We start from the raw sequence: 12,573 nt of genomic DNA, 5'->3' as shown, positions 1-12,573 counted from the left end.
TATTTCATATATACAGTAATTGAAAATAAGGCAACACGGTGACTCAGTGGTTAGCACTGTCACTTCACAGCAAGAAGGCCGCTAGTTTGAGCCCCGTCTGGGCCAGTTGGCATTTCTGTGTGGAGTTTGCATGTTCTCCCCATGTTGGTGTGTGTTTCCTCCAGGTGCTCCGGTTTCCCCCACAGCCCAAAGACGTGCTATAAGTGAATTGAATAAACTAAATTGGCCATAGTGTATGTGTCTGAATGTGGTGTATGAGTGTTTCTCAATGCTGCGTTGCAGCTGGAAGGGCATTCATTGTGTTAAACATATGCTGGATAAGTTGGCGGTTCATTCTGCTGCGGCGACCCCTAATTAAAAAAAAGGGACTAAGACAAAAGTGAATGAATGAACAAATTAATTGATAATATTTTTGATTAATATTTTTAATAGTTTTGCATAAAATAAATGTTTACATTCATTTTAGACTATATGATGCCAATATTTTAACTTTAGAAGAATTATTTGTTGCCATATTCCAGATTTTCTGCCAAAACAAATAAAAACATTAGTTATTCTGACCAATTGTCATTTTCTGAAGAAAATTAAGATGTAAATGACAATGTTTGTATTAGATTTTGGATTATATGGTATCAGACTACAGCAAAAAATAAACAAATAAAAATGACCTTTTTACTCAAACCCAAATATATTAATATCATTAAAACCGACAATTTTCCAGACAGTTTCTTGTGGAGAGAAGATTTTTTCCTATACATTTCTAAACATAATAGTTTTAATAACTCATTTCTAATAACTGATTTATTTTACCTTTGTCATGATGACAGTAAATAATATTTCCCAAGATATTTTTCAGGACACTTCTATACAGATTAAAGTGACATTTATAGGCTTAACTAGGTTAATTAGGTTAACTAGGCAAGTTAGGGTATAATTAGGCAAGTTATTGTATAACGATAGTTTTGTTCTGTAGACCATGGGGTCACCAAACTTGTTCCTGGAGGGCTGGTGTCCTGCAGATTTTAACTCCGACCCTAAATAAACACACCTGAACAAGCTAATCAAGGTCTTCCTATGTATACTTGAAACATCCAGGCAGGTGTGTTGAGGCAAGTTGAAGCTAAATTCTGCAGGGACATCGGCCCCCCCGGGACCGAGATTGGCAACATCTGCTGTAGACTATCAAAAAAATATTAAGCTTAAAGGGGCTAATCATTTTGACCTTAAAATAGTTTTTTAAAAAATTAAAAAACCTTTTTATTCAAGCGGAAATAAAACATAAGACTTTTTCCAGAAGAAAAAATATTATAGGAAATACTGTGAAAATTTTCTTGCTTATTTAAGCATAATTTGGGAAATATTGAAAAAAAAAATTCAAAGGGGAATTAATAATTCTGTTTTCAACTCTATATATATATATATATATATATATATATATATATATATATATATATATATATATATATATATATATATATATATATATATATATAATTCAATATTATTTTAAAAGTTTTTAGCGGTGAAAATTTTTGCCCTGATGCTCTTGCTGTGCTGTTTTGAATGTTTCTACTTTTGATTTATATTGCAAAAAGAACACAAAAGCTCAACAGTGATGCATTTGAAATGATAATTTCCTCTCGTGTGAGTCACTGCATAAAGACGATGCCTCTCAATAAAATAACATTTAATAATTGGGTTATTCAAAAGAAGCTCACATAAAATATTGATGCTCTGACTTGTGCCTTCATTGTCTGAGTGATTTTATTAATTTTTTTCTAAAATCATAAATAAGTATCGACTCATCCTGTGTTCGACCCTAGCTGTGCGTTTAAAACAGAATTGCTGCTTTTAACTCTTTTAAAAACGACTTCAGTCATGCAGTACGTGAAATACTTCAAAATGTCCATCATCATGCACACATCATTGATGAATATACAGAGATCAGAAGGAAATATTTTAATGGCATTGTGCTGATATTTATGCATAAGCTGTTGAAAAGCATTTTTTTTCTTCAATGTTAAAGAAGGACATGTGTGTATTCCGGCTCATGCTGTAGGGGGAGCTCTTCATCATCGATGTTCTCTTAGGAAAGTTCTCAGTGAGAATCAAAAAGCATCCTGAGACCTTGAATCAGCTGTGTGTGTGCGTGCGTGTGTGTGCGTGCCCGCGCGTGTCTTTATAGACTAAATATTGAATCTGCTTTTCTGAGTAGGTAAGAAAACATTCAATTATTTTAAGTGCAGGAGAAATAGACAAAGTATTTTGCTGGAAATCTTTGAAATACACAGTTTTTAAGACTCTTATATAGATATGCTAACGTTTAAAGGAATTATTCAGCCAAAATTGAAAGTCTAGTCTCATATTACAAAGCTTTAAGTCTTTTTAAACCTTCATAAATTTCTCCTATTTTCTGCTGGACACAAAAGAAGATATTTTGGAAACTGGTAGACATTGACTTGCTTAGTATGGAATTAAATTACTACACTGATAAAAATCTGTAAATTAGCAGTTTTCTGTATTTTGTGATTTCATTTTTTTTATTTCTTATATTTCCCCATTTATTTATGCATTTGAATTGCATTTTGGGACCTTCAACTGTCTTCCATCAACTTTTTACCTTGAAAAATTTTAAGAAGTGACTTTTAATGATGAGCCTGTATAGTAAATTGTAACAGAACTTTCAGTTTTGGATGAACTATCCCTTCAAAGTCTTACCTTTGTGTCAAATTTTTATATGGAATATTTAAGTATTTATTGCACTGTCGAATTTTCTGTATTTTACAATTCATGTTTTATTTTTCTAGTTTGTTTATACTTTTGAATTGCATTATGGGAGTGTAATCTTCTTTCCACAACAGTCAATAATTATTGATGTTGAAAAGTTTTTAAAATTACTTTTATTGACATTATTAGTAGTTTGAATTTATAAATTGTCTAAATATTTATTAGGGTTGTAAATTACAGTAGAAAACCTGGTAATCAACTGTAATCGTTGCAAGTAATTTTTAAAGAGCACATACATTTTCAACATCAAAAGTTGCAGCAGAGATTAACGTCCCATAATGCACTCCATTGCTGTAAATAAGTAAACAAAAAAACTATGAATCACAAAATACGGAAACTGTTAATTAGCACATATGTTTTGTTCATCTGTGCATTTTCTTTTTTATTTTAAAACCTCTTGTCTGATGATGTGTTTAAGGGCACGAGGGCAGAGTAACCTGTTTATCACACTGTAGAAAATGTCTGTGATTTCAATGGTAAAAAAAAATGTAAAATTGTGTAAAATGTTTAAAAATGTGTAAAATTGCTGTAAATAGCACTGACAGTAAGTTATGCAGTGAATAACCGTTAATTTACTTTCGCAGAATTCCCCGCATGATACTTTTTGTTGGCATTGCTACACTCAAAAAATTATTTTGCTGCTTGTTCAGACTACTTCAAAAATCAGCTAAAAAGATGCAATTCCTCAGATTTTCCTGGGACAACTTAATTGTTTTATGTTCAATCCACATAAATTTGTTAAGCTAATTATAGGAAATTCTTAGAATTTTTTTTTTGGAAAATTTTAAATATAATTTGAGAAATAATGAGAAAAGAAAAACAAAACACAGGGAGGGCTAATCATTTTGACTTCAACTGGATACCGAATTATATTTACATGACAATGTTGTGGTCTTGCCCTGGCTTAAAATAATATTGAAAAGATTTATTAGAGGCTATTGCCATAGGTGTAGTTACTAATGTACCTAGAGAGCCTAGACTTACCCTCTTAGGAGATACTACACTACTTCATCAACAAAGCATTAACCTGAGATTTGTCAGACTAGCCCTACTAACAGCCATGTTGTACAGCCAAATGTATGACTTTGAGATGGAAGGATTCTAAACCATCTTCTACTTCCATGTGGGTTAAAGAAGTGCCATCTTAAATGCCTTTGAAAAAAATTGCGTTTTATTTGAAAAAGCCACAAGATTTGTTTGTCAAATATTGGGGCAGCTTCATGGGTATAGCAGGACAGAATGCTTAGAAATTTGAATTTATTTATGGTTTATTTGCTACAAAGGTTTGGGGCATGTATAGGGCAGTATGTGCTGAGATGAAAGATCAGTTTAAATTATTCTGGACTTTGTTTTACTTTGTGTTGATCTTGGAAAAACCCAATACACATAATATTCAAAAAAAAAAAAAAAAAAATATATATATATATATATATATATATATATATATATATATATATATATATATATATATATATATATATATATATATATATATATATATATATATATATATATATATATTCAATTCAATTCAACTGTTTATTGTCATGTGCCCTGTACAATGAGATTCTTACTTTGCCGTCCACAGTGAAGTCATACACACAACATACACATCATACACAACATACACATAAATACACATATATACACAGAAGTGACTGAAGATTATATATATATATATATATATATATATATATATATATTTATTTATTTATTTATTTTTTAATTTTTACATGACAAAAATGTACTGAAAACGAAGAGCTTTTTTTCTTTGTTTTATGAAAAGTGGCCCAGAAAAGTGTTAGCAAATAAAGCCTAAAACATCATTGCAAAAACACTTTTGCCTGTGGTAGAGTCAGTGTAAAGTCTGTAAATATAACGTACTGTTTAGTATTCTTTGACACACAGTAGGAGTTCAGATTTAATATTCAGGGAAGCGCTAACCCTTCCAGTGCATTCGATTTATCTATAATGAACATATCCTTTGCTTTACCTCTCAGCTCCTACAGAACATATATATATATATTTATACTCCTGACAGTAATAGTCGTTTTTCAGATAATACATTTCATCCTTAATAAGAGGTTTTGCCACAGAACTACTGTCAGGTGCTCTCTTTATGGTAGAATTTAAAGGTGTAAATCTTAACAAGTGCTTGCTTCACTATAATGACTACTTCTTTATTGACAGTTCAAGGTTACAGTGTCATTCACTCTGGAAGATCAAAAACAATGTCTCCATCTGTGACCTTGCATCAGTGTGTTATGATGTAAGAAGTGGATTGCATTTTAAACAAAAGTGACTATATTGTATGAGTGCTTCTGTGAATGTGAGAGTGTATGGATGTTTCCCGGTACTGGGTTACAGCTGAAAGGATGTGTGAAACATATGCTGGAATTGTTGGCAGTTCATTTTGCTGTGGCGACCCCTGATAAATAAGGGACTAGGGGAATGGTATTATAGCACAGAGTACATTTTTGATTTTTTACTCTCCCATAACTCTAGCAAACTACTACTAAAATTCAATATTAATTCTAGTACATTATTAAATCATTTATTATTACAGTTTATGAAAATTTTATATTTTATATAATTATGCCAAACACTAAATGTGAATAAAAATCATAGTTATAATAATAATAATAATAATAATAATAATAATAATAATAATAATAATTTATAAAAGAAAATAATACGGTTATTATTATTATTATTATTATTATTATTATTATTATTATTAATATTATTATTATTACGGCTACTACTATTATAAATTATTATTATTATTATTATTATTATTATTATTATTAATAATAATAATAATAATAATAATAGTAATTATAATTAATAAATTATAATAAAATTGAAAATAGTATTATTATACATAATAATAATAATAATAATAATAATAATAATAAAATATTAATTTTATTAGTAATCTATATTGATATTTTTATTTATAATATATAAATATAATTTATAATATAAATTATATTAATTATAATTATATTAATTATATTAATTTATAATATATTAATATAATATATTAATTTATATTATTTTATAATATTATTAATATATTCATATTTATATGTTTCAATATAATGAAATATATTTTGGTACAGTTGTGTTTTGTTTATTTTTATTTTAATGTACAGACATTAATCAATGTTAATACTTTATGGTTAAATTTAATTATTTGATTTAAAGTAATTTAATTTAAATAAGAACTAAAAAACATTTTTAAAAAACAGGTACACACTCATTTTAGACCTTTATGGTATTATTTAAAAATGTTTTAGTGTATGGTTTGAGTATATGCATTTTTTGAATAAAGCAAAGCAATAATTTGAAATTATTATTTTTCTTTCATTTATTAAATAAATTAATAAACAAACCTATTTGTTTCCTATTATTATTATTATTGTTGTTGTTGTTGTTGTTATTATTATCAATTAAATTTATTATAATGAAATATATACTTCGTTCTGTAGTATTGTTAATATTTCTTCATTCAATCAATGTCAGGCTGACGTCAATGTCCAATGTCGGACAGACAATGCATTTTGGCTACTTTCCAAAGCAACCTAAAAACAACAAAATATCAACAACTAATGATGTTACAGCTTGACGTTGTGTGGACGTTACCAGTATTACATCTATCAGATGCTGGATTTTGATGACGTATCAGATGTTGGATTTTGGTTTTTATTCGTCACACCTGACGAATAAAAGTCAGTATTTGACATTACATTGGTTTAAGGCATTGGCTCTGTTTGATTTGGTCACTTTCCTACACAACCTAAAATCCACTAAATATTAACATCATTTCACGTCGGTATTGGGCGTTAAAATAAAGCCTTTAGATGCTGGTGACCTAAATGTAACCTAATAATAATGTCTCACGATGTTGTGTGTCTGCTGGGATTCATTCTGCACCTTCATGGTATTATTCTGTGTTGGGTATTTACTTATGACTTGATTGAACAAGATTTATTTGAATAATATTATGAAATATTTGCACAGTGTAAATGCCTCCAAATTTATTTATTCCCTTTAGATTATCATTCAAAACAACATCGACTCCCTTTTCTGAAATGTCTACTTTGGCTTCCTTGCCCAAAAAACACAAAAAAGCCAGAAATTCATATTCATATGAGCTAAATGTCATGCCGTGTCCTCAAAAGCCATTTATTTTTTATTTCTCTAATTGCGCGAGGGACCTTTTCTCATCTCTTAGTGAAATTAAAATCCTGCTCCATTCGGTCTGAAATACGCAGACTCATGAAAGCCTCTTCTCTCTCAGAATCAAAGTCTTGCTTTAGTTTTGACGAATCACTCATTTACAGCACATAAAAAAAGAAAAAGATTTACAATTAAACTATATGGCTCTGTTCCAATGCTAAGTGAGCTACTTTGGAGCTTTCCTCACTCCGCCTTCTTGGAAACATTATTTCAAACAGCCTGCCGCATACTGGCATTGCAATCTCCATGAAGGATGGATACACACTGCTGCATTTTACAATTTGGATGAAATAAAGCATCATAATCAGGCTGCCAACTTTTTGCAACACTTAAAATGCTGCCTACGTAGGTTTTGGGACAGAATCGATGTGTTTGGGTTGTTTTTGTGTTTTGCTATGCAACACTGTTTTGTGTGTGTGTGTGTGTGTGTGTAGTATTATAGTCAGCTCATGGTCTTGCATAACAGAGTAAATCCTCAATCCAGAGAAGCGCTTCTCCATCCTCCAGGTGGTTGGAGCTTTGCAGGTTCAGTCTGCAGCAACATAATATGCAGCTGAGACACATTTCATTTATGAATTAATGGCGTGCTTACGCAAACTAGTCAATGATTTATGAGACCGATGGAAAAAGCTGATATTTCAAGACCTTAAATAGGTTTGTGGTGTGAGACTGTATTTAAAAGGTAGCTGCTGTATATGTTTCTTTTTGCATGAGAAGTATATGTGTTGGTGACAGGGTGGCTCAGTGGCGAGCACTGTTGCCTCGCAGCAAGAGGGTCGCTGGTTCTAGTCCCGGCTGGCTCAGTTGGTGTTTTTTTTTGTGAGGTTTGCATGTTCTTCCTGTGTTGGCGTGGGTTTTCTCCCGGTGCTCCAGTTTCCCCCACAGTCCAAAGACCTTGGTGAATTGAATAAACGAAAGTGTATGTGTGTGAATGAGTGTGTATGAATGTTTTCCCAGTACTGGGTTGCAGCTGAAAGAGCATCCGCTATGTAAAACATATGCTGGATAAGTTGGCGGTTCATTCCATTGAGGCGACCCCTGGTTAATAAAGTGACTAAGCCTAAGGAAAATGATTGATTGAAGAGTATGTGTCTAATTTTGCTATAATTTGTTTAGTGCTGCTAACTAATGCTGTAAACATGGTGTCATGTCAGTGAACTTCAGTCTTTTTTATTGTTTTTGTGCAATTGATGCTTGGATTTCTGGTCCTATGACAAGATTTTTTTCCATACTTGTCACAAAAATATTGCTATAAGGTTTAGACATTTTTATTTTTTTATTTTTTATTTTTTTATTTTATTTTTATAAAATTATCTCACTATTTACTCACCCTTAGCTGGTTCCAAATCGTTGAGTTTCTTTATTTCGTTGAAAGATGAAGATATTACAGTTTGACAAATATTACTGTTAGACAACCGAATATACTTTTGAGGCTTTTTAGTCGAGAATGTAGTTGTTTAGATTGCAACTATGCAGTTTATTTGCAAGAATAGTGCCTATTTTAAAATTATTACAATTTCTGAGAGCTCGTCGGTGGTGGTTGATGTTGTCTATCCACAAGATGCCGCCAGAACCGCATAATAAGCCCTTGCTTAGTGTGTTCTCTTGAGCGCGAATTAAAAATCTGAAAAACGGAAGCCTCGCGGTTTTTAAAGTGGACAGTATAGAGTCAATAAGAAGCTGCGAATAAGAAGCTGGATTCAGCCTTGTCCCTCCTTATCGCAAACACAACAGCAGTCTGGTGAGAGATCTCTGTAGACGGATGGCATTTCATGTCACGTTCAGCCTTACAATCTTAAAATGTAAGCAAAATTTGCTGTTTTGTCATCACCTTAAGGGGGTCACACAACAGAAGCGCCGCTCGACATTACGCTACAGAGAATTATTCAAATACTAGCTCTAAAGTGACGTTGGTGAATTAGTAACGGCTTCTGCTGTTCTGACGCCAGCTGCAGATGTGAATGAATGGTGGAAGAAAGTAGTTTCTATACAAAAGGGTTTTAGACTCTCTGTCGCTCGTCGCCCCTTAATAGTTTTTAATTTATATTAATTTTAACCGGCAACCATTAACTTCCATAGTAGGAAAAACAAATACTATGGAAGTCAATGGTTGCAGGTTTCCAGCTTTTATCAAAATATATTTTAACATAATATAACTAAATAAAAAAACACATAAAGGTTTGAAACAAGTAAAGGCAGAGAAAATAAAGACAACATCTAATTTTTTTTGGGAGAACTTGATATATTCCATTTCTATTTGATTTATTTATTTGTTTATTTATTCATTTTATTTTTCAGTTTTTTATTATTATCATTCCATATTTTAATTTTATTTGTTAAATACATTGTTGTCATCAAAAGCAAAACAATTAATTAACTTCAATCATAAAACTTATTTTACATCTTCTAATAAAACTTACAGATTTTTTTTACAACAATAATATTTTGGGAATTAATCTTTTTCCTCTATATGGCTTTATTCCAGTTATCATTTATATATAATTTTTAATGATTATATTTACCATTACTACTGCTGCTGCTACTACTACGAGAAGTGCAGTATTCTGTAAAGAACGGGTCTATACAGTGTTACTGTCAACGTTTCTTCAAATTAAATTGAACTTTTATGTTGATGGTTTAGAGTGAAGCATTTACATCTACATGTTTCTGAAAAATATTAAGTTTATGTCTTCATAAAGCTAGTCAACAGACCCCGAAAACACCTAAAGTATCATGCATATTTGATCGGGTGTATTAAACTAAACTGCTCTATTTATACATGAATAAAATATAGCAAAAAAAAAAAAAAAATATATATATATATATATATATATATATATATATATATATATATATATATATATATATATATATATATATATAAAAATACAATCGTTATATGTACTTAAATTGTCCTTTTGAATTGAATAATTAAGATTTACAGATGCTAGTTTACATTGCTATTTGATTAGATGTACAGCAGTTCTTTTGATTATTTATATTCTGCATATAAAATAAAGTAAATTACATTTTATTTATTGCATTTTTTTTTTTTTCTCACAGAAATCATATGCATCAGACACTTTTCTAAAACCACGGCAACAATGTTTAGTAAATGAATATTCCACCTAGTAATACAGTTCATTCAACTGCAATGTTATTTTTATACTCTTATGAGTGGCCTTGAAATTAGAGACTCTCTTCACTACTAAGAGCGCAGTGGTCATTAGCTCACACTTTTAACAGCCATTAACTCAGATTGCATAATATTTAATGGTTATGACGATCAGTTTTTGGTGCTGGAGGTCCAGTGAAAGCTTTAAATCCACAGTGTAAACAGAAGTGCAGTGGTGTGTGTGTAGATTAGGGAGAGATTTATGAGCCACGGTTGCGCAGTGCTTGACCCCTGCAGTCTGCTCTCTCATGGGTTACTCACATGTGTCTGCATTGCATGTACAGCAGTCTACATCATGGCAGTGTATGACTGACAAGTGTTTCATATAAGGATGACTGTTTGTCTTATATGTGCTTTAGGGACACTTTGGTTTGCCTGCTTAGACTAAAAAACCCATATTGCAGACCAGTACAGTAAAATCACATTTACAAAAATGTGATTTTTAAATCTTTCTTAGTTTTTACTATATTTATTTTGTTTCTATCTAATCTTTAATGCATGTATCCTTGTAAGTATCTTTTACTTTTGTGCTTTCATATTTTAGTAAAACGCTTTTAGATGCCACTTTTAAAACGCTATATAAAATAAAGTTTATTAATATCATATAGACTTAAAACATTAAGTTCAAATTCCAAAGAAAACTCTCTAAAACTTAAAGTTAACAAACCTTATTAACTTCTTCAAATAAGCTAGGTAACATAAGGCAAGGCAAGTTTATTTATATAGCACATTTCATACACAGTGGCAATTCAAAGTGCTTTACATAAACAAAAATAAAAGAAACAAGTAAAAAAAATAAAAACAAGTAATAAAAATGAGTAAAATAAAACATAAAAACAGGTAGAATGTGATATAAAAGAATGAAGAAGAAGAGAAAAACATAATAGTGCAATCTGTCGGACGCAGCACAGTGCTCATTTAGTAAAGGCTCAGCTAAACAGATGTGTTTTCAGTCTTGATTTGAATGTGCCTAATGTTGGAGCACATCTGATCATTTCTGGAAGCTGATTCCAGCTGCGGGGGGCATAGTGGCTGAAAGCTGATTCACCCTGCTTTGACTGAACTCTTGGAACTTCTAGTTTAAATGATCTTAAAAACATAGGTTGTCGTGACGTTTTGATGATATTCTTTTTTACAGTGTAGTGGTGATGTCACATTTTGCAAACTTAGCCGTGTGAAATTTTCAGATCCCCAGAGTGACGTCTTGTAATTGAACAGCCTAATTGCTTGAAAAAGCATTCCATTTTTTTTAGTTGATGAAAGTCATGTAAATGTCACCTAAATATCCTCACTGCATCAGTGGCAGATTTACTTTTCCCTCGCATGTCATCTTCTAACTCAATCAAACATTAAATAATTAAATCTTTTTTTGCAATATTTGAAAATGCCCCCAATTTCATTTTTCAATGTAATAATTAACTAAACTTAACCTAACCTAGTTTTAACTTAACTTAACCTAACTTAACAGTTAATATATGTGAAATGAGGTTGATTACCACCTGCAAAGTTTGCCATCCATGGGAAAGGGCACTTTTGATGTTTGATAACAGTTTAAAATAAGGTTACATGAATCTTAACTTAACCTAGTCTTAACATAACTTAGTCTTCACTTAGTCTAAACAATTAATGCATGTGGAATGAGATTAATTACCACCTACAAAGTTTGCCATCATTGGGACAGGACACATTTGGTGTTTGATAACACTTTAAAATAAGTTTACATTAATCTTAACTTGAATTGACTTGACTTAACTAAAGCCCTGCTCACACTGTGAGATTTCAGCCACAATTTTGTCATCAGAGACAAATTTGGGAAATCCTAAAAGATTCCTGAAATCCTAGGCTAAAATCTGTGCTCTTTGATTGTTTGTTTGACATGTTCACAGACAGTGGTGGAAAGAGTACTGAAAAAGCATGCCCCAGTAAAAGTACCATTACTTGCCTAAAAATGTAGTGTGAGTAGAGTAAAAGTACCTGTTGTAAATATTACTCAAAGTAGGGGTAAAAAGTAGCCCTTTTAAAAGTACTCATGAGTAGTGAGTAGGGAGTATTATGCTGTTAAAAGGTTGATGCATTTACATGTAATTTGTGGATGTGTGTGTAAACGTAACATTCTGTAGTGCATTTAATTACTGCCCAGTAGATACACAATGTCATAAGACGCTAATATTAGGTTAGATTTATGTTGTGATGTCAGGTGACCAAAATTCAATGTCTAGCCAGCGTCTAAGGACTATTTTGATGTCCAATAATGACATCAAATAATGTTGATATTTGGTTGATTTTAGGTTGTTAGAATGTGACCAAAATCCAATGTCGAGCCAACATCTTAAACCAACATCCTATTGATGTCAAATACTGACATT

The 12,573-nt window shown here is 31.1% G+C and overlaps 1 protein-coding gene across 2 annotated transcripts in view; it reads left to right on the top strand.

The window, feature by feature from the left end:
• The window catches only part of oxr1a (oxidation resistance 1a), a 330,299-nt gene that overhangs the window by 785 nt on the left and 316,941 nt on the right, over positions 1 to 12,573 (top strand). The gene's annotated exons all lie outside the window — the stretch shown is intronic.

This window comes from Danio rerio, chromosome 16, assembly GCF_049306965.1.
Source record: "Danio rerio strain Tuebingen ecotype United States chromosome 16, GRCz12tu, whole genome shotgun sequence".
Taxonomy (NCBI): domain Eukaryota; kingdom Metazoa; phylum Chordata; class Actinopteri; order Cypriniformes; family Danionidae; genus Danio; species Danio rerio.
Note: the sequence above shows the minus strand (reverse complement) of the source record. Positions and strands in the feature narration are given on the sequence as shown.